Source organism: Ailuropoda melanoleuca, chromosome X (genome assembly GCF_002007445.2).
Source record: "Ailuropoda melanoleuca isolate Jingjing chromosome X, ASM200744v2, whole genome shotgun sequence".
Taxonomy (NCBI): Eukaryota; Metazoa; Chordata; class Mammalia; order Carnivora; family Ursidae; genus Ailuropoda; species Ailuropoda melanoleuca.
This window is the reverse complement of record NC_048238.1, coordinates 12,541,279-12,561,149: the sequence shown is the minus strand read 5'-3', so window position 1 is coordinate 12,561,149 and position 19,871 is coordinate 12,541,279. Positions and strand designations below refer to the sequence as shown.

Genomic DNA, 19,871 nt, shown 5'->3' with positions numbered 1-19,871 from the left:
CTGGGCCGCGGGGACCGGGGCCTCCAAGCGGGGTGTGGCGGCGCGGCCTTGGCTGAGCCCAGGCATCTGCCGAGGGATCTGCTCAGGTAGCTGCCCATGTTTGCGGGGCGGCGGGGTCGGGGCCTTTGAGGGGGAAATCCGGCTTCCACAAGTGCCCCAAGTGTCTGTAGACGCGGAACACGCAGGGCTAGGGTGACCGTTGAGGTCCGGGCGCAAGGGCAGCGCGTGGGGTCATGAGCGGGGAACCCTCTGGACACGGGCCCTGCACGAGCCAGGCCAGGGCCCCGAGGACGCGACGCCTGCTCCGGGAGTCCGCTGCTCTTGAGGACAGGGAACCTCTAGCTCCCACTGCAGGTCCCAGGAGCTTGGCTCTAGGCAGAGGGGCCACGAAGGCTTTGGCTTTTGTACCTGACCCTTACAACGGGAAAAATGTAGTCATTCCGATCAGGTCCTGAAAATTACAGAAAATCTACAGGATGGCACTCTCCTTCTTCATTATTGTAAAAATGAGCATCATACACTTGAATGCTCTTTTAAAGGAGGAGGAATTTATGTTTATTGGTAAAGGGGATGTGTGCTTTGATCTTCCAATGGTTACTAATGTCACTTCTAGCAATTTTGCTCTTAGGAAAATGGTAAATGCCATTCATAATTTATGTTTTAGCTCTGACAGCATTGATTTATGTAGACTCTCCTATAATTTTCAGTCTCCTTCCATTCCTAGAATGTGTTTTTTGTGAACACAAATGCTATTTCTGTTTTTCATTTCTGCTGGTAATGATGGAATTGACTGAGTCATGTTTTGCATTAACAGTTCAAAACATCTGACTTCTAAAACACTGTTCAAGGGCTGCTGGGTAACTAATTATAGTACTTAGGTTTAAGGTCTGTTTAAGGTGGTGTGAATCAATCTTTTTGTGAAAATTTCCCTCAAAAGTCCGTGCAGAAATGCACCTGTTGGGCTGTCCCCAATGATGGGATGAAAGAAAGTAGAAGACAGTGGTGAGTCCAAGAGCAGGCAACAGATTCCATCCAGACCTGAGAGGTGGACAGCTCAATGGTGAGGATACTCAATATAACTTAATGAAGGAGCACTAGTTTTCTTGTTTTTAAATTAGTTTCAGAGGTAGAGTTTAGTGATTCATCCACTGCACAGAACACCCAGTGCTTATTACATCAAGTGCCCTCCTTCATGCCCATCACCCAGTTGGCCCATTCCCCCACCAACCTCCCCTCCAGCAACCCTGTTTGTTTCCTGTAGTTAAAAGTCTCTTATGGTTTGTCTCCCTCTCTGATTTTGTCTTATTTTATTTTTCCCTCCCTTCCCCTATGATCCTGTTTTGTTCCTTAAATTCCACATTTGTGAAATCATATATTTGTCTTTCTCTGATTGACTTATTTTTCTTAGCATAATACCCTCTAGTTCCATCCATGTCCTTGGAAGTGGTAAGATTCCATTCTTTCTGATGGCTGAGTAATATTCTATTATATATACACACACACACACACACACACACGTGTGTATATATCCACATCTTCGTTATCCATGCATCTGTTGGACACCTGGGCTCTTTCCGTATTTTGGCTATTGTGGACACTGCTGCTATAAACAATGGGGTGCACATGCCCCTTCAGATCACTACGAGCACCAGAGGTTTTCTGAAGTCAGAGAGATACCAAATGTTTCAGGATGCAGGGGTGTGGTTAACAGGTGGGTGCAGGGCAATGAGACCCCTGACATTCTTCTCTCACTGCTAAAAATTTTTTTTTTTGGCCAATTCATTAAGGAATGATCTCCAGGTAGATGATTTTTAAAAGAGAAGTTCCTATGATAGAAATTTCTTAAGACATTTTTCATGGTAGACATAACTCTTCATACATACCTAACGTATCTCTTCAGGTGGTCACAGCATGACGTTGGACAGTCTAATGCCACTGTGTAAGGATTTCTTATAATGTATTTTTCTTTCAAATGTCTACAGAATTTCTCACATCTTCTCTGCCGCATAACCGAGTGGGTGTCGTTCTGGTTTGTAGACATAAACCATAGTCATCCGCTGGTGAGCTATAGGCAGTAATGAGATCACCCCTAAGCTTTTACTGATAAACCAACGTGTTGGTTAATTAAAAGCCATTTTCACATTGAAGATGTTTGTTTTCACACACCAAGCAGTAAAGGACTTCATGTATTAGTTGATATTAGAGATTAGCATATGTTAGTTGGTCCTCAAGCAGCAGTGAGCTTGCACCGGACATCAGAGACTGTATGGAGACAGTTTTGGTCATTACTCGTTGGGGGGCTACTGGCATCAGTGGGTGGAGGCCAGGGATGCTGCTAAACATCCTACAATACCCAGGACAGCTCCCACAATGTAACTATGGAGGCATTTATTGGGACCACATAAAATTTATGGAGAACAAACAGTTCATGGAAAATTACAACTTAAAATTGACATCAAAGGTGTCTTTAGGATACCTTTCTATTCAATACCATGGTATGAATTTTATTTCAAATAGTGTTGTGTGTCCCTTAGGAATATCTGACAGTTTCCTTTTTAACATTTATGTTCATGGCAAGGTATTTTAGTTTATTAGTTTCCATTATAAGTAGGGTTCTTTCTTCCATTCTATCTTGTGATTTACATATGTCAAAGGAATTGATGTCTATAAATTAGTGTGGGACTCCACGAACGTTTCTCTCATTTCCTTTATCTTTTTTTGTCTAACTTTATTGACTGCTACCATAATTTAGCCAATTTAATATTTAAAATGCTAATTATAGTGGAGTCAGTAGATATCCTTTCCATATTAGTCTTCTGAGCCAAGACTGGTCAGTCTACTTTATCAACTTAAGGAATTCTCATTTCATTTTTAAAAAAATTTTTACAAAAATGGGGTGCCTGGATGGCTCAGTCAGTTAAGCATCTACCTTCAGCTCAGGTCATGATCTCAGGGTCCAGGGATTGAGCCCTTGTGTCAGGCTCTCTGCTCAGTGGGGAGCCTGCTTCTCCCTCTCCCTGCCACTTTCCCTGCTTGTGCTCTGTCAAGTAAATAAATAAAATCTTTAAAAATTTTTTTATAAAAAATACATTATGAATTTTGTCATATATATATTTTGGGAATTTATGAAAATGAAAATATGAGTTTTCCCTTTAGCTTTGCTGACGGGATGAAGTCTATTAATTTTAACTGTATCATTCCTAATACTGAATGATCCTTACATTACTAGAAAAAATTCTACATGGACAAATCCTACTAGAAAAAATCCTATATGATGTACTGGTGGATCCTAGTATTTTATTTAGCTTTCCTTTTTTCTAAATATTCTTGAGAGATACTACTTTTGGAGCTTAGTGTTTACTTTTGGGGGGGGTGTCCAATCTTTGGTGCCTTTTGGTTGCACTGTTATCTTGGCTTCATAAAAAAACTTAGAAGCTTTTGTTCTTGTAAAAATTTTTTAATCAATAAAATTCCAAAACAAACAAGTAAAAGCAATTATTATTACAGTTTAGTTCATTTATGAATTAAACATTTTGTGTGTTGACATAATAACCACCACTTAAACTTTTGTTTCTAAATGAAAAACAAATAACAAGTCAACACTTCTGACTTAGAATAAAATTTCTGTGTAGACATTGTTGGGCTCTGTCTTTACCTTGAAATTCCATTGTAAGTTTTTCTTAAGAAAATTAAGGGCTTTTGCATAAATACAGAGAACAAACTCTGTATGATAGTTGCTAGAGGGGAGGAGAATATCAGGGAGGGCGGGGATGAGAAAAATGGCTGAAGGGGAGTGGGAGGTACAGGCTTCCAGTACTGAAATTAACAAGTCATGGGGATGAAAGGTAAAAAGCACAGGGAAAAACAGTCAATGGGATTGTAATAGACTTGTATGGTTACAGATGGGAGCTACGCTTGTGGTGAGCACAGCATAACATATGGAGTTGTCAAATCACCATGTTGTACACCTGAAACTAATGTAATATTGTGTGTTAACTGTACTTCAATAATACATAAATAAATATCAAACCTGTTTGAACATCCATTTCCAGCCTTCATTTTTTCCCATTTAAAGACCTTAATTTTTATAGCGATTCTACACAATGCATATACAGTAAAATACATGTTACTGTCAGAAATGCAAGCAAAAAGCTTGTGTTCTTCTATGTTTTAACCCGTCTCTGGTTAATTTGAAGTATCTCCAAATTCATGTCCAAACTGAGACAAGATGTTAGCACATCTTAATAAAAATGTATAAGCATTAAGAGATAGTAAAAACTGATGCCAAAGTTGGAGTCCGGCCATGTTTTAAAGGGGCAGGCTAGCATTATCTCAGACAGAAATGTGGAAAGAACATACCTGATCATGATCAACCTCTATGGGCTGCTTCTTAATGATTCAGGCGATGGACCTGGAATGTGGCGGGGTAGTCAGGGACACCGAGTAGGTCCAGTAATCTCGGCAGGCAGGCATCAGGCAGGAAGAATCAAATGACCCGAATTACACAAGGATGTCCTGGCCAAGAGAAAGGTCACCCAAACTATCATTCAGTGGTAAAAAACCACTCAGGAATTAGATGACAAGGCATTGGTTCTTGGGGAGGCTGGGGACTAGCATTGGTCTAGATGAGTTACAGGTAACTCCAGGAGCCTTGGGAAAGAGCCCCCCCCATGCTTTGTTCATATATATAATCAACTGTGCAAGAGTCTCTTTTTTAAAATCGAGACATAACTGATTTTTCTTTTTAAAAATTGAGATATAATTGCAACAGTATAGTTCTGCTAGTCCTCCACGGAAACATGGCAAAACCCATTCCTGCCTCCATTCTAGTGAGTTTACTGCAGGTGGTCTCCTCCGAAGTCTTTGGGAGGCATCAGGCTGGTGCACGAACAAGGAGACTTCTTTTTCAAGAGAAACCAACAGAATTCTTTCTAAAACACAGTGCAAATTTGGAGAAGCCAGGCTCCTGAACTAAAAGGGGAGACAGACAGAGGGAAGGGAAAAGAGGGAGATACACAGGAATGGAGAGGGAAAGAGGCGGTGGGGAGAGAGACCAAGTTGGGGAGGAGAGGGGGAGAGAGAGAGAAGATGCAGACCTCCGAGGAACAGCCCCTTCGGGACTCTGAATCATGAACAGTTAATCCTGGGGCCTGGACAAAGGCATCCACGCCGAAGGATATAGGTAATTGCTCTTTACAGCTGGCCAAGCCACGCTTCTGTCAAACTCCTCTCTGCTCCCTGCCTGTGGGACAGGAGGTCGAGTCAACAGGGCTGCTCTGGGTGTTTCCACAAGGACTCAGAAAGGGCAGAGGAAGGAATGGGACTGGGTTCCTGAGTCCCCGAGTACTAGGGCAGGGCAGCAAACCCAAAGCGGTCAGCACGCACCCACAGAATCACTTCTGCCCCTGCGAGGTGTCCCAGGGCCGGGCTCTCGACACGAGCATCTTAAGTGGCAAGTGCTCTTCCAGGGCCACTTGCAAAGTGCCTTGTTAGTGTCTCTACTCTGAGATTAAACATAACATGCTTTTCAAGTGACTTAGGGAAAACAGTATTACCTTATGCTTGATCGATGGCAAAGTATCCACCAATTTCTGTAGCTCCTCGTGATGTGTAGCTAAAGAACAATAAATGAGAAAATATTTTTTAAAAATGAGATCTTACTCTAGTGTTGTTATAGAACATGAATTCATACCAGACAATTGGTGTTTACCTAAAAACAATCTACAGTACTGAAACTACACTTAAACTGACAATTTCACTGAATGAAAGCAGATACAAAACAAATGGGTAGGCGGTTTGCAGACAGGCTCAAGTCCACAGTGTGTAGGGAAAGGTGCCCTTACTCCATCAGCCTTGCACCCATCCTCCCTGCTGCTTGGCCTCCAGGGGCACTGGTGGCTGAAGCTCTCCCAGCCAGCCAGAACTCGGTAAGGCCCCGCTCTCAGCGCATGCCCACATCCTCAAGGGCTCATTCCTGGAGCCTCAGTGTAAAAACCACATATTCTAGTTTCTGTGTTTGATGCTTTGACATCTGGGGCTTCCTTACACTAGGGGGGGTTGCCTGTCCCAGGGTGAACTAACTCCAAGAGAGAACAAACAACTAGGAGAGTGCCCCTCATAAGGAAACCAACCAATCCACAGCCCAAGCAGCTCCTTTATCGGGCTCTGACCTCTGGGTCACTGTCCCTGTGCCCTACCCACCCCAGGACCAGGTAGCAGACAACTAGGAACAGCCTCTGTACCACAGAGCCTATTGAGATTATTCAAAGTTGCCAATGCTCAGTCCGCTTATAGTACCTTATGCGTTCCTTCCTCCAGAAACCACAAGAGGCTCTCCTCCACGATTTCTCCTCCTTTCCGCTGCCTCCTGGCCATCCCTCGTGCTTCCCCATGTGGTCCTGCCTTCTGGTTTTAGGGACTGTACGATAAAATTCTTCTATCATGACAGTCCTTTCCTTGTCTGTGTGTCTCAGCATACCTGACGACAAATCTGGGGTGCCCTGAAAACACTCTGCCTCCAGAGCTTGCAGGAGGCCTGCACCTGCCCAGCCTCTAGGAGCTCAGAAGCCCTGCACAGAGTGTGCTCCGCAGATTTTTGATCCAGTTCTCCAGCTGTCAGCTGTGCAACCTGGCAGGAAAGCAGTGAACTTCACTGAGCTTCACTTCATCTGAAAGATGGAGAGGATAGTATCGTTGTCAAAGACCTTCGGGGACGATAAATGAAGCACTTAGCAAATATATAGTCACATAGCGTTCATAAATATTAGTTCCTTTCCAACTCACTTCCCACAGCTGTCTGCCTTTATCTTTTTATGCCATTTAGAATACATTCACTGATCTCACATTTTCTTTTTTTTTTTTTTTAAAGATTTTATTTATTTATTTGACAGAGAGAGAGAGACAGCCAGCGAGAGAGGGAACACAAGCAGGGGGAGTGGGAGAGGAAGAAGCAGGCTCCCGGCAGAGGAGCCTGATGCAGGGCTCGATCCCAGAATGCCAGGATCATGCCTTGAGCCGAAGGCAGATGCTTAACGACTTAGCCACCCAGGGGCCACTGATCTCACATTTTCGCCATTATTTGCCCTTACCCTTTTATAACAGTGCCAACAAACAGAAATGTAATGCAAACCACAAAGGTAATTTTCAAGTTTCTAGGAGCCACATTTAAAAAGTTTTAAAAAAGGTGAAATTACTTTTGATAACCTATTTTATTTTGCCAAATACATTGGAAAGATTGTCATTCCAACATGTAATCGATATGAAAAATTATTGACATAGTTCCCATTTTTTCCCCATAGTAAGTCTTAAAAATCTGCTGTGTATTTTACTCACACAGCACATATAAAATCCAATGTTAAATTTGCATCAGAAATACCTGATTCATATTTTACTTGAAAATGTAGATAGACATGCTCAAGCTGTTATAAACATTCCTAGAAGTTTTCCAACAACTGAATTTAGTTCTTAAATTCAAATACAAATTAATTAAAATAAAATTAAAAATCCACTTATTCAATTATACTAGCCACATTTCAAGTGCTTAAAAGCCACACATGCCTTATGGATACCATATTGGACAGTACCATTTTATACCATTTGAAATGTATTTGTGACAATCTTGTATTTTAAGCATAGCTTATCTTACCAATGTATTGATCCCAATATTCTTAAATAACAATATTGTAATGTTTGATATTTCCATTCTAGAATACTTAAAGTTGGTAAGATTTTTTTTACCTTTAAAAATATTACTATCATAGGGGCGCCTGGGTGGCTCAGTCGGTTAAGTGATCTTGATTTTGGCTCAGGTCATGGTCTCAGGGTCGTGAGATCGAGCCCTGTGTTGGGCTCTGTGCTCTGCGCAGAGTCGGCTTGTTCCTCTCCCTCTGCTCCTCCCCCTGCTCAGGCTCTCTCTCTCAAATAAATAAAATCTTTAAAAAAAGTTCCTATCATAGCTAAATCATTTTCCTCCAGTGGCTGCATTCTCAAAGCTTTGAAATTTGATTGCATTATGATGCACCAAGGGCAGCTGAAACACTATAAAAGGATTAAGGCCTGACCCTACAGGACTGCTCCAAAAGAAACTGAGTACCTTATTCAACCTATAATAAACATGTTTCCTCATGCAAAATAAAGCCGCTGGGTAAAGCATATGACAATCTGATGGAAAATGAGACAGAAATAAAGAAGAGGAAGAAATTTATGCAGAAGCAGCAATTAATATTTCTTTGATATAAAGGGATTTATTTAATGAAAAAAAGTATTTATATAGAAAAGTGGATAACATTTCAGTGAGGGATCAACATTTGTTCATTCCCATCTTGATTTGCAGGAAATACTAAAATCCAAAATCCACTGGCATCAAAAGTAGTAAAGATGCTTATCTTGAGAGAAGCAGATTCTCCCTATGGAAATTAAACAGGAGTCGAAGACACAATTCTTCTTTGGTGGATAACCACTCAAAATGTGTTTCTTTCTATTTTTAACATAATATTTAAAACTAAATTAGGGGAAAAGTTGTAAATTTTTTTTTATTTCCTCATGTGCTCCCTATACTTCCCTACAAATGAGTCCTCATCCATCATTCAATGACCTTTCTGGCATCACCATCCCCACATCCTCCCAAGTGAGACGATTCACAGATGTGGTTAATTTCGCTTTCTCCTCACTTGAAGAGGAGTCCGTCTCCAAGTCCTGTTGCTTTTTGTAGAGAGTAAGATGGAGCCACTCACGTCAAGCAGGGGCCCGTGTCAAGCAGTGGTACAGGCACTTAAGTGTACTGTAGCTATGAGATATCGCTGAGACCAGCACTAACTGACGACACCCCAGAACTCCTAACAAGCAGAAGCAGAGAAGTTTGCAGGGCGCAGGACTGATTGAGTCCCTTTAAAAAGAAGGGACTTTTGCAGCCAACAGTCAGACGCCTCAGACATGACCCCTCTATGTCTAACCACTTAAACAAGGCACCCGTTGCCCAAAGCTGTGCCCGATGGATCTCTGAACAGAACTGACACCCCCTGCTGCTTGAACAAAAACAGTGAGTGCCCAGAGCTGCCCCGGGCCGGACCAACGCCTTAGCTCAACTGCGCGCCCACAGCCGGACTCCAAGTTTGTTCCTTCATTCCTGCCCCCTGTGTTATCTCCTTTGTTGTGCGGCTTGTCTTCTGTCCTCTTCTGTGCGCCGTGTAAGAAGCCAAGTGAACCACGTGAAATGTCACTCAGTTTGGAATCCTGAACCTGCTCTGTAATTGTGTTAACCTTGCTTTACGACTGAGGAGGGCTGACATTGTGGAAAGATACACTTGTGTGTGTGCCTTCACAGTGTGCTCATGACACTTTTATTTTAGAGATGCTTTTTAAAAACGTGCTTTCTCCCTACTTCAATTGCTACAGCCTTCATTTAAGCTCCCACCATCTCACACTTGGATTAATCTGACCCTGTGGACCTGTACTACTGACTGGGTGAAATCTCAAAAAATAAAGCAATTGACTAATAAAATTAAATGAAATCATGCTGTGCCACACTGTCATGTAAAAATAACCAGTACTGACGAACCTGTCTTCTATCTCCCCTCCTAAGCATCAGTGATCATCATTCTTCCCATCTCTCCCCAAAATGCACATTCTGCATTCTGGCCACTGTTTTTGGCCATTTTCTGAACATGTGATTTTGCACATGATTTTCCCTTAGTCTCCAATGCCCTTCTAATCCTCTTGACAAACTCTGATTCATCCTTCAATACCCAAGATAAATGTCCTTTGATAAAGGAAATTTTCAACTTTTAATATTCGGGGGTCCTGCTCCTGGGCTCCCAGGGAAGCTCTGCTTTCACTTTTACCAAGGTCAAAATGACTCAGCAACACCTCAGAGCACGCGCTCTATTTCTGCCCCGAGCACACATTGTATATCTGCTTTGTTAAAGAAAATAACCAAAAAGGTACATTCTGAACACAAAAGATAAGAGAAAGTAAGAAACTTCCCTGCTTCCCATAAGGTTAAAGTCATACAGCCCTGCATATACTGGAAACTTAAGATGAGGGCTGCAACTTCCTGAAAAGTTCTTTGTCTAATAATTTGTAACTTTTAAAAAATGTTGTAACCTCTTATGTATATAAACTGTATATAACTCTACGTCAAATGATTGTTTACCAGAAGTGCTCTCTTCTTTGTGAAGATTGTGTATCCTGGGCAGCTGTCCTTATTTGGGCTCCAACAAAACTGTCTTGCTTTTTTCTCCCCAGAAATTCTAAAAGGTTTGTCCATTTTGCATCGACACTCCTCCTTGGTGAAATCATCAGACTCCTCTGAGCAGTCTACATCATCTCCTTCTCTGTGGTCCCACAGCACTTTCAGAAACCCTTTCTCAAATCACACTTGCTTTATAATTCTAATTTCATGGATGCATCTCTCACTAGACTTTGAATGCTGGGAGGTCAAGAATCTAGTTAGTATTCCTGGCACTTGGTGCAATGCCTGGCACATGGCTGGCACTCTGTAAATAAGGTATGAATAAATTAATCCTTGGTTGACAAAATACACACATGTTATTAGGTAACTAAATATATAAAATGTCTTTTTCTTGCCTGACTATCCTTTTGCTTCACATTGCAATCTTATCATTTAAAATCTGGCTAAATAGTATTACTACTTAATATAGAAGCTATTTGTAACGTCATCAAACAGAGGAAGATTAGCAGACATTCAACACACAGAAAACAAATTTCAAATAAAAGTAATTCAAATGAACAATAAACATATATATAGTTTCAAATAAAAATAAATTCAAATATATAATTTTAAATAAAATTTGAAATACAGAATCTATACACAGATATATACATATTAATAGAAAATACCACTCATACCAGAAGGAAATATGCACAAAAATGAAAAGGGACATGGTTCATACACTCAAAAAACTCTAATGATTATGCAGCAATTCCACTTTGGGGTACATACCAACGGAAAACAACACCTCAGAAGATAGGACACCCATGTTCACAGCAGCGTTGTTCACAAAAGCCAAAAGGTGGCTGTAACTCAAGTGTCCACAGACAGGTGGACAGGTGAACGGATAAACAAAATGTGGTCTATCCATACAATGGAGTATTATTCAGTCTTAAAAAGGAAGGAAAATCTGACATCTGCTACAATAGGGATGAACCCTGATAACCTTATGCTTGGTGAAATCAGCCAGTCATAAAAAGACAAATACTGCATAATTCCACTTACATGAAGTACCCAGTAGTCAAATTCACAGAAGGTAAAATGGTCACAGAAGGTAAAATGGTCACAGCCAAGAGGTGAGGGAAGGGAAAAATGGGGAGTTACTGTTTAAGTGGTATAGTTTCAGTTTTGGAGTAATGGAGATGAATGGGAGCGCTGGTTACACAACAGTGTGACTGGACTTACCACTACTGAACTGTATACTTATAAGATGGTTAAGATGACAAATTTCATGTTACATGTATTTTGCCACATTAAAAAAAGAAAAGCTAAGTGCAGCGAGTCCCATGTCACTGCTCAAAGAGGTCCGCGTGCCTGGGGAGGTGGTGTGGTGTGGCCTGGGCTGACACGAGGCTGTCCCTTTAATTCCAGACAAGACCACTGGTCAGGCTCTCACCTGATTTATCTGTAGAATCTTCAGATTCCACGAGGAAAGAGTACCGGTTATTCCAGACATGGAGGCAGGTGGTGGGGTCGTAGGAGATGGTGAGCGGTTTTAAGCCAGGATCATAGACGCTGTCCCTCCACCGGATGTTGATGGGTGACTGGCGCTTGCCCCCCGGGACCAGGTCCACGGTCTCCCAGAGCGGGTGCACTAGGAGAAAGCACAGCCGGGCATCGTCAAGACGCACATCCGCTATCTGGGATCACACACCAGGCAATCCCAGGGTGGGGTGTGTTGAGGTAAGCCAAGTCTCAGGAATTAGCCACTCGGGGGCTCAGGGCCGGACAGAAGCAGGGGACAGAGGCAGCTCAGAGAGCGCCTGGCACAGGCACGGCCGGCTGCTTTGCCCGCCACGAGCCGCTCAGCCCACCATCTCCTCTCACCTAAGCCAGGTGCAGCCCGGTCTCGTGAGAACAGTAAGACACGTGCAGACTAGGACCACGTGGAAGGAGGGTATCCTCAAATGAGTTGCTTTTCTTTATTGATCAGTTTCTGAGCCCCACCGACCAAACCAGGTTCACATACAAATACAAATTAATGAAATTTTCAATCATGGATTTCTTTTCAACAAAGGCCATGGGGGAAGAGGAGGGAGAATTTTTGGAAAGCAAATGTTCTCTAAAGCACTGCAAGTTTTTAACTGCCTGGCTAGCAGAATTAAAGGCTTATGCAGCATGCATCTGTAATTCAGCTTGCAATTTTGAAGACGTCTGGATCATTTATACAATGCAATATTACAGGCTTCCAATTGAGATGAGGCAACACTCTAGGGTTTTGGGAAAATGAAGGAAGGTACCGATGAACCTGGGGAGGAAAAGGAGTCATTTCTTCTTAGTTTGAGATATGCTAACCTTCCAAATAACACTGCCAATCATTTCACCAGCAAAAAAATGGGGTTTGGGGGGGGGAGGGGAATAGCAGAGAATTCCAATCTGGGACAAGCAAGCTAGAGCAAACCACAGACAAGTGCAGAGAACAAGGGAGAGGAATGCTCTTTTACAGAGGAAAGGAGGAAGCTGGAAAGGCTTTTAGAAACAAAAAGTCCACTGGAGTAACCTGGCAGCTGCAACTCTAGTGGCTTCTCATTGCCTGACTTGTAACTATTTCTCACTGGCTGGGCTCTTGCTGGGGCACAAGGGAACTCTTGCTTCCTCGTGCTGGAATGGTAAAGGAGTAGCTAAAGTAGTATCCACGTGCAAAGTTCATTCCTTCCTGTTGGGTCTGCAACTGACAAGGAGCGCTCCCGACTCCATTACAGATTTCAGTGTACGTGCACAACTTGTCCCGCACAGACGCCACGCATCATTGACAATGATTTTTCTTTTTTTATCTTTTAAGATTTTATTTATTTATTTATTTATTTATTTATTTATGACAGAGAGAGAGACAGCCAGCGAGAGAGGGAACACAAGCAGGGGGAGTGGGAGAGGAAGAAGCAGGCTCCCAGTGCAGGAGCCTGATGTGGGGCTCGATCCCAGATCACTGGGATCATGCCCTGAGCCGAAGGCAGACGCTTAACAACTGAGCCACCCAGGCGCCCCGACAACGGTTTTTCTACAAAGAATCAAGCACCAGGTGTTGGTGGTAAGTCTCTGATAATTCTCAGTGTACTTCCTGTAACACAGATAGAGCTGTTGAGACATCCATGCAGGATGGACAGAACGACATGCATAATTTGGGGTGCTCCAGTTCTCTGCCCCTTAGAAGCACCCCAGATGGGTAGAACCAAGAGCAATAGGGAATCTAGAAGAAATCTGAATTGAGATAAATCACTTTTACCAATGACCCTCTGCGCCTCACCCCACCACAAAGAATGAGAGTTAAGGATCTGAGAAAATGGTAAGGTAGCTGCGACTCAGTCAACCCACTCTGTATGGCAGGTTCACAGAGACACCTTTTTTCATTTAAAAGAAACCCCAGAAACTTGCCTCTGGTTGACCTTTACAAAGGAGACATTTGTTTTGCTTGGGTAGCTGCTAAAATCTACAAATTCAAAATCCTAGCCTTATGGGGTTTTTTTGGGTGGGGGTGGGGGCAAAAATGTGACAGAGGGCTCTCCTGAGAGTAGACCAGTGGTTCTCAACAGAAGGAGTTGCTACCACCAGAAGACATCTGGCCATGTCTAGAGACATTTTTGGTTGTCGCAACTGGAAGAGAGTGCTACTGACATCTAGTGGGTAGAGGCCAGGCATGCAGCTAAACATCTTACAATACACAGAATTTTATGACCCCAAATGTCAACGAAGTTGAGAAATCATGGTCTCTGCAAACTCTGAGTATTCTTTTTTTTTCCCCCCTATTTCTTCCTATAAAACGGTACCATCTTATCTCTGGAGAGATCCAAACCCAATGTTTTTACTGATTTTCTTAGTATAAAAGAACTTGGTCCTTTGAGAACAAGAATTTTCTGTTTCAGAACCTAAAAGGGAAAATGCATTAGCCTGGTACAATATTTTAATATAATAATCTAATTAGAATGCAAACTAGAAAGCACCTGGTAGGAGTGCTGACAATATTGACTCCATCTTTGGGCCTCCATCTTGTTCGCTGACCTGTCTTGGGGCTATGTGTTATGGGCCCCTTAGAGATTATTTGTACCTTAGAAATGCCAGCCAAGGCCAGAATGTGGGGAGGTTTGCTTTGGTCTCCCACAAATCTATGAGAGATAACACAGTCTCTCTCTCCTTCCCGATGCACAGATGGCGCCACAAAGTCTGTTAAATGTTGGCTGTCAATTAGGTGCATGCAAACCCTTTGAAACGCATGTGAACCCTCTGACCTCACTATAGTGCCCCCTGAGAGTCCCCCTGCTCTACAAAATCTGTGGACCAAGGTTCAGACTTTGCAAAGAATAGCTGTGCCTCGTCTGGATCGTCCATCACCTGCCCAATACCCTGCAGTAAGTTACTCTGAATAAAACTCGGTGTAAACTATACAGAGTGGCCTGCTCTGTTCTCCGGTCTCAAAGTGCCTTCTCAGTTTGGGGGAAACTTTACTATTCTTCTTCCACCTTCTAACACAAGTAAAGAGCCCTGATTCAGTTGTAAGGATGCCTGGCACAAAGAGACCTTGCAACTCCTTCCCCTCTAACATACTCAGACTGTGGCTGAGGGTTTGAGGATTCACGCCCTTCAAAACCAATTCAGGAGTGTCTCCTGTAAAGACTAGGCAAAAAGGAAGCTAACAAGCAGATCCCCAAGACGATCCCTCCTTTCACCTTAACTCGTGCCCCACACTCCATTCAGGAAATGCCCAGAATCTACTCTCACCCATGCAAGCACTAGCCCAAGAAAACCAGGCCTATTCCTTCGTTGCTCTTTTATGACCTTGACGCTCCTATCAATTTATGCCCTTTGGTTCACAAGTTCAGCCTCTAGGTTTCTTTTCCCCCACCACTTCCTCCTCTGGGAACCCAGGCCATCCCCCCCAACCAAGGCCCCTTGGTGACTGTGGCCTTAGTGAAGCCAGCTTTTCCCAAGGGTTTGTTTTGCAAGATCAACTGTGAGACAGTCATATTTTTGTTTTTTCTTCCTGTGGGTGTGAAGGGCAGGCCACCCCAAAATGTGCCACTTTGGCTTATTATTTCGAATTAAAGTTACTTAAGAAACAGCCAGTGCAAGAACACTTGGAACCCCTTTTGCCTCCAGAAAGCAGGAGATAAATCTCCCATGTGAAAGGTACCCTTCCTGCACCAGGAGGTAGAGACAACCTTATCACCAGAGATAGGAAATTCAAAGCCGAGTCGGTTGTATAGGTAACCCTTGTTCCTTTTACTAATTTACTACTCCAGCCCAAATTCTGTTTAGAATACCTTACTAATGGAAGATCCTGAATAACACGTTTTCTTTGTCTTGCCAATTCTCCACAGGGTTACTGTTTGTCTAAACGGTATAAATGCTGCCCGCTTTGGTCATTTCTTTGGAGGACAGTTTTATTATTGGGCCTCCACATGCATGTAATTAAACTTTTGAGGTTTTTTTCTCTTGCTGATCTGTCTCATGTCAATTTAATTCTTAGACCAGTTAGAACTTTGAACAGTAAAAGAAAAATTTCCCTCTCCAATACTCCCATCTTCTTCCTCCACGTTAACACAATACAGATTAAAATATCTTGGTAGTTGCTCATACTTTCCCTCATAATAGGAAGAGGATTAAGTGTTCTGATTACTAGTGCCTTCATTTTCAGGTTCTTCTCATATGGGGAGAGTGAAATAAACAGAAACAGTGATGTTTAGCCACCATGGTTTCAGTGAGCAGAGCTACACCGCCATTATAAAGGTCACTCACATACTGCTGAGGAACAAAATCCCTGTAGGTCCCATAGTGAAAATGTGCTGGATTCTAGTTCTTATTTATAGGACTGGTCCTGGTTTTGACTTATTTTGTGTTTGTTCCACCCTAGGTCGGTCTCCAGTCTCAGGAGGGTCCCTCTTTCAAGCCTTGAAACAGAGAAAGCACATTCCTGCCTTAGCCGCTCAGTTCCTGCTCCTCTTTCTCAAAAATTTATTTGCCCTCATTCAGCTCAGGGCTGACTCCTATTATTGGCTTGTCACCCCTTCAGCAAAAGTGTCACCTCCTCACATTTCTGACTACCCTCTTACTATATGATCCCCTCACTTTTTTTTTAAATCCTAACATTCTGATGTTTTTTCTTCAAAACATTTTTTACACAGGTGTAATAATTATATGCATATATGTTTAATTATCTGCCTCTCCCAGTGTTGTATAAACCCCGAGAAGAACTGAAGGGGCTTTTAATCACTGCTTGTTCAATGAAAATATAAAATAAAGAGCATTGTTGGGAAGGTTCCAGTCTTCTTTCATCTTTAGTCCTATTACTTTACTGATCACATTATATTTTCTTTAAGGATCTTTCGGGCTTATCTCTTTCTTGCCTTGCCCATGACCAGCAGCCCAGTTCAGGCCCCTGCACCCCAGACTTCATACCATGCCTCTTGGTCTCAATACCCTTTACTATGTTTCGCCATTCACCAGTTTTCCTAAATTACCACTCATCATGTTGTTCCTGTGTTAAAGCCTGTAGGTCAAATCCTAATTTGTGTCCAGTGCCAAGGTTTTCCTATTAGGAACCCACCTCAGCCACCTAAATTTCCTTTCTCTTCATTCTTCTGAAACTCTGGTCTTGCGATGCTATTCCCCTTAGTCATTCCAAGTGAGATATGTTATAAATGTGTAAAACACCCACGAGGCTTTGAAGACTTAGTACAAAATAAAGAATATAAACTGTCTCAATACTTTTTACATCAATTACAGGTTAAAGCGATAATATTTTGGATGTACTGGGTAAAATATATTAGTAAAATTAATTTCATCCGTATACTATATTTCATCTATATAATTCTTGTATAGAATTTCATAAAAGAACAAATTTATTTGTTTTTCCTTCAGTTTTACTGAGATGTAACTGACTTACTGTTTTTTTTTAAATGTGGTTGTTGGAAATCATAGAATTGCCGGTATGGCTCATATTGGTGGCTCACGTTCTTTATCCACTGGACATTGTTGTTCTACACCCTCACTGGCTTTTTCTCCCGTGCTTTGCCCTGTTACGTCCTTTTCCTCGAGATGGAACTGAAGCCCACCCTAGTAGGCCTAGGGCTGAGCACAGTGACAGGATACACGGGGACAGCCCCCTCCCATATGACACTGTTAAGGATGATCTCAGAATCACAAATTGTCTTCTCAGAGCATGAGGGCTGTAAAGGGCACTTCGATGCTGAGCCCAGACAGCCGCAGCACACACATGCAGTTACCAACACAGGAGACTAGAGCCTACAGTTCCTGGGGGTCAGTTCAGGGCTATGTGTTAGCTCCTTATAGCGGCTGACACCTGAGGCCATTAACATAATTTCAAGGGGCTCTTAACCAGGCCATTGTTTCTCAGGATTATTCAAAAGTTAATGGAAGACAACATAGTCTGGGTATCCCAGCTTGTATTACCTAAGGATTAATAAAATTCTCTGTGAATACACTGCAAGACAAGCTTTTTAATACTATTGCCCAGGCTTTGTGTTCATCAAAGATAGCAGGAGAAATAATACTATTATTATAGTATTATTAATACTATTGCCCAGGCTTTGTGTTCATCAAAGATAGCAGGAGAAATAATAGAACAATTTACTAATACAGTTATGATACAAACCACTCCTGTCAAACAGAACTTTCTCTGATGATGGAAATTTTCAATATGTTAAGTGCTAGCAACATGTGCCCATAAAATTATAATAAACTGACATTTATGTGAAAATACACACGAGTCCAGTGGCTAGATTTTATACAGTGCCATTCTATTCCACGTTATCCTAAAAAAAAAGTTTCTTTTCCTTCTAAAAGTAGGGAGCTCATTAAGATTATCATTGGAATAACAACAAATCTATACCATTTCTGTTCTAGTTGATACTCTTTATATTTCATTAAATATTTAAAAATTAACATTATTAAATTTATTTTCTTCTGCTCGAAGATCTCTGCCTAATATTTTTTTCTTTCATGTGACAATTAAAATAAATTTCACTAGATGATACACTAAGCGAACTTGGTTTTATTTGCACCTTGGGTAATAGATGCAGGACTGTCAACATTTACTGTCTGCTACATGAGATAACAGCAAACAGCAATCTGAGTGGACAGCCAATGATTCCCTGGGAGGTGGGGAACGGAGAGTAAAGGTGAAGAACAGAGCACAGACAGACTCTAGGGAAATGCTGCTTTCTGAATTTGCCATGTCCTCCTACTTCCTTTACTCCTCGTTCTGCTTCACCGGATCTTAACAATGGCCAGACAAACATCTGAGGAAGGCACTGAGTCAATGAAAGATGATAAAGACAGTGATGATGATAATCACAGTACCAGAAGTACCCAACAACACAGTCCTTACCGTGTGGCAGGCACTAGCTAAGGACTTTCCATGTTATCTTTTCTGACCCTCAGTGATCTTGGGTTGTTTTGGGTCACAAGTATACAATGGGCCTTCTGCTGTGGTATTAAGTTGCCAGAAACGACCCATATTGTCTTTACAACTGATAGACAGGAGGTCTGGGATTTAGGAACAGGAAATGCTCAGTAGCTCCGGAAAGCAGAGACCATAAAATTCTCCCCAATGAAAACAGGGAGGGGTGGTGCAACACGCCAAAAGCAAAATCAAATCACGTCTGTCACATGTTTTCCTTAGTAACTTATAAACAAACAAGAACATTTCGTCTGATGTGGGAAGTTAAATCAAGGGAAGCCCCCACATCCCCAAGCCACTACTTTTTGAGTTCGTCAATACTGAGAGAAGTAAACTATCTTGAAGACATTAGCATATTGAATTTTACACCTTTAAACTTCATCTTTCTGTAAGTAAAAACAAACAAATGAAAATCAAGTAAAACGCCCACAGTCACACAAAACTACAGTAACCAGCTAAATACAACTATTTTTTTTTCCAATTTAAGCTTCAGACCCCAAAATGCAAATGTTGAGAATAAGCAATTAGAGTAGTATGTGGTCTGCTGGGAGGAAGCCACATCCAGCAAGCAAGCAGAAATTTATTTGTCTCAAACCAGTTCATTTGAATGAGAACAGTCATTGTTGGAGGAAACAAAGTAAATATATAACAAAAATGTATTTATGTAGCAGTTGCAAATCCTTGGATTTAGCCAGATTAGCACTACTAATTTAAAAGCATTCCTTTCTTACCTTCTTCTTTTTTTTTATTACATGTATATGAAATCAAAAGAGAGCAAACCCAAAGAGAAAAAGTGGAGAAACTGAGACCCAGAAGGAAGCCAACATGTGAAAACCCCTGTGTCAATTCCTTTAAAATACGGGAAAATAGGAAAAATTCCTCTTTTAACAATATACTTAGCCGTTTTACCTCTCCACAAATAAACACATTATTCTCTCCAATCGTTCCACTACTCTTAAGCGGGGGCAGTTTTGTGCCCCCAGCTCATCTGGTAATGTCTGCTGACGTTTTTGGTTGTTACGACTGGGTGGGGATACAAGCGTCGTCTAGTGGGTCCTTGGCAGGGATGCCGCTCATCACCCGACAGAGCACACTGCACCCCGAACCACACAGAATGACCCACCCCCATGTCAGTACTGCCTCGGTGGACAAGCCCTGTGCCACAGGGCCGGGGCGGGGAGCTGGTATTTCAGGAGCGGAACGAGATGCAAGAGCTTTCAGGAAAGACCA

The 19,871-nt window shown here is 42.1% G+C and overlaps 1 long non-coding RNA gene across 4 annotated transcripts in view; it reads right to left on the bottom strand.

Annotated features, from left to right (window-relative positions):
* Positions 1 to 19,871, bottom strand: part of LOC105235145 — a 26,835-nt gene that overhangs the window by 1,765 nt on the left and 5,199 nt on the right. Inside the window, exons 2-7 of one of the 4 annotated variants that reach the window (XR_004622396.1) lie at positions 11,625 to 11,822; positions 6,298 to 6,668; positions 5,556 to 5,614; positions 4,360 to 4,515; positions 1,884 to 2,065; positions 7 to 1,038 (exon numbers count right to left, since the gene is read on the bottom strand). This is a non-coding gene — a long non-coding RNA (uncharacterized LOC105235145). Of the gene's footprint in view, positions 1 to 6; positions 1,039 to 1,883; positions 2,066 to 4,359; positions 4,516 to 5,555; positions 5,615 to 6,297; positions 6,669 to 11,624; positions 11,823 to 19,871 lie in introns of those variants that run through there. The other 3 variants (XR_004622397.1, XR_004622398.1, XR_004622399.1) reach the window with 3 other exon arrangements.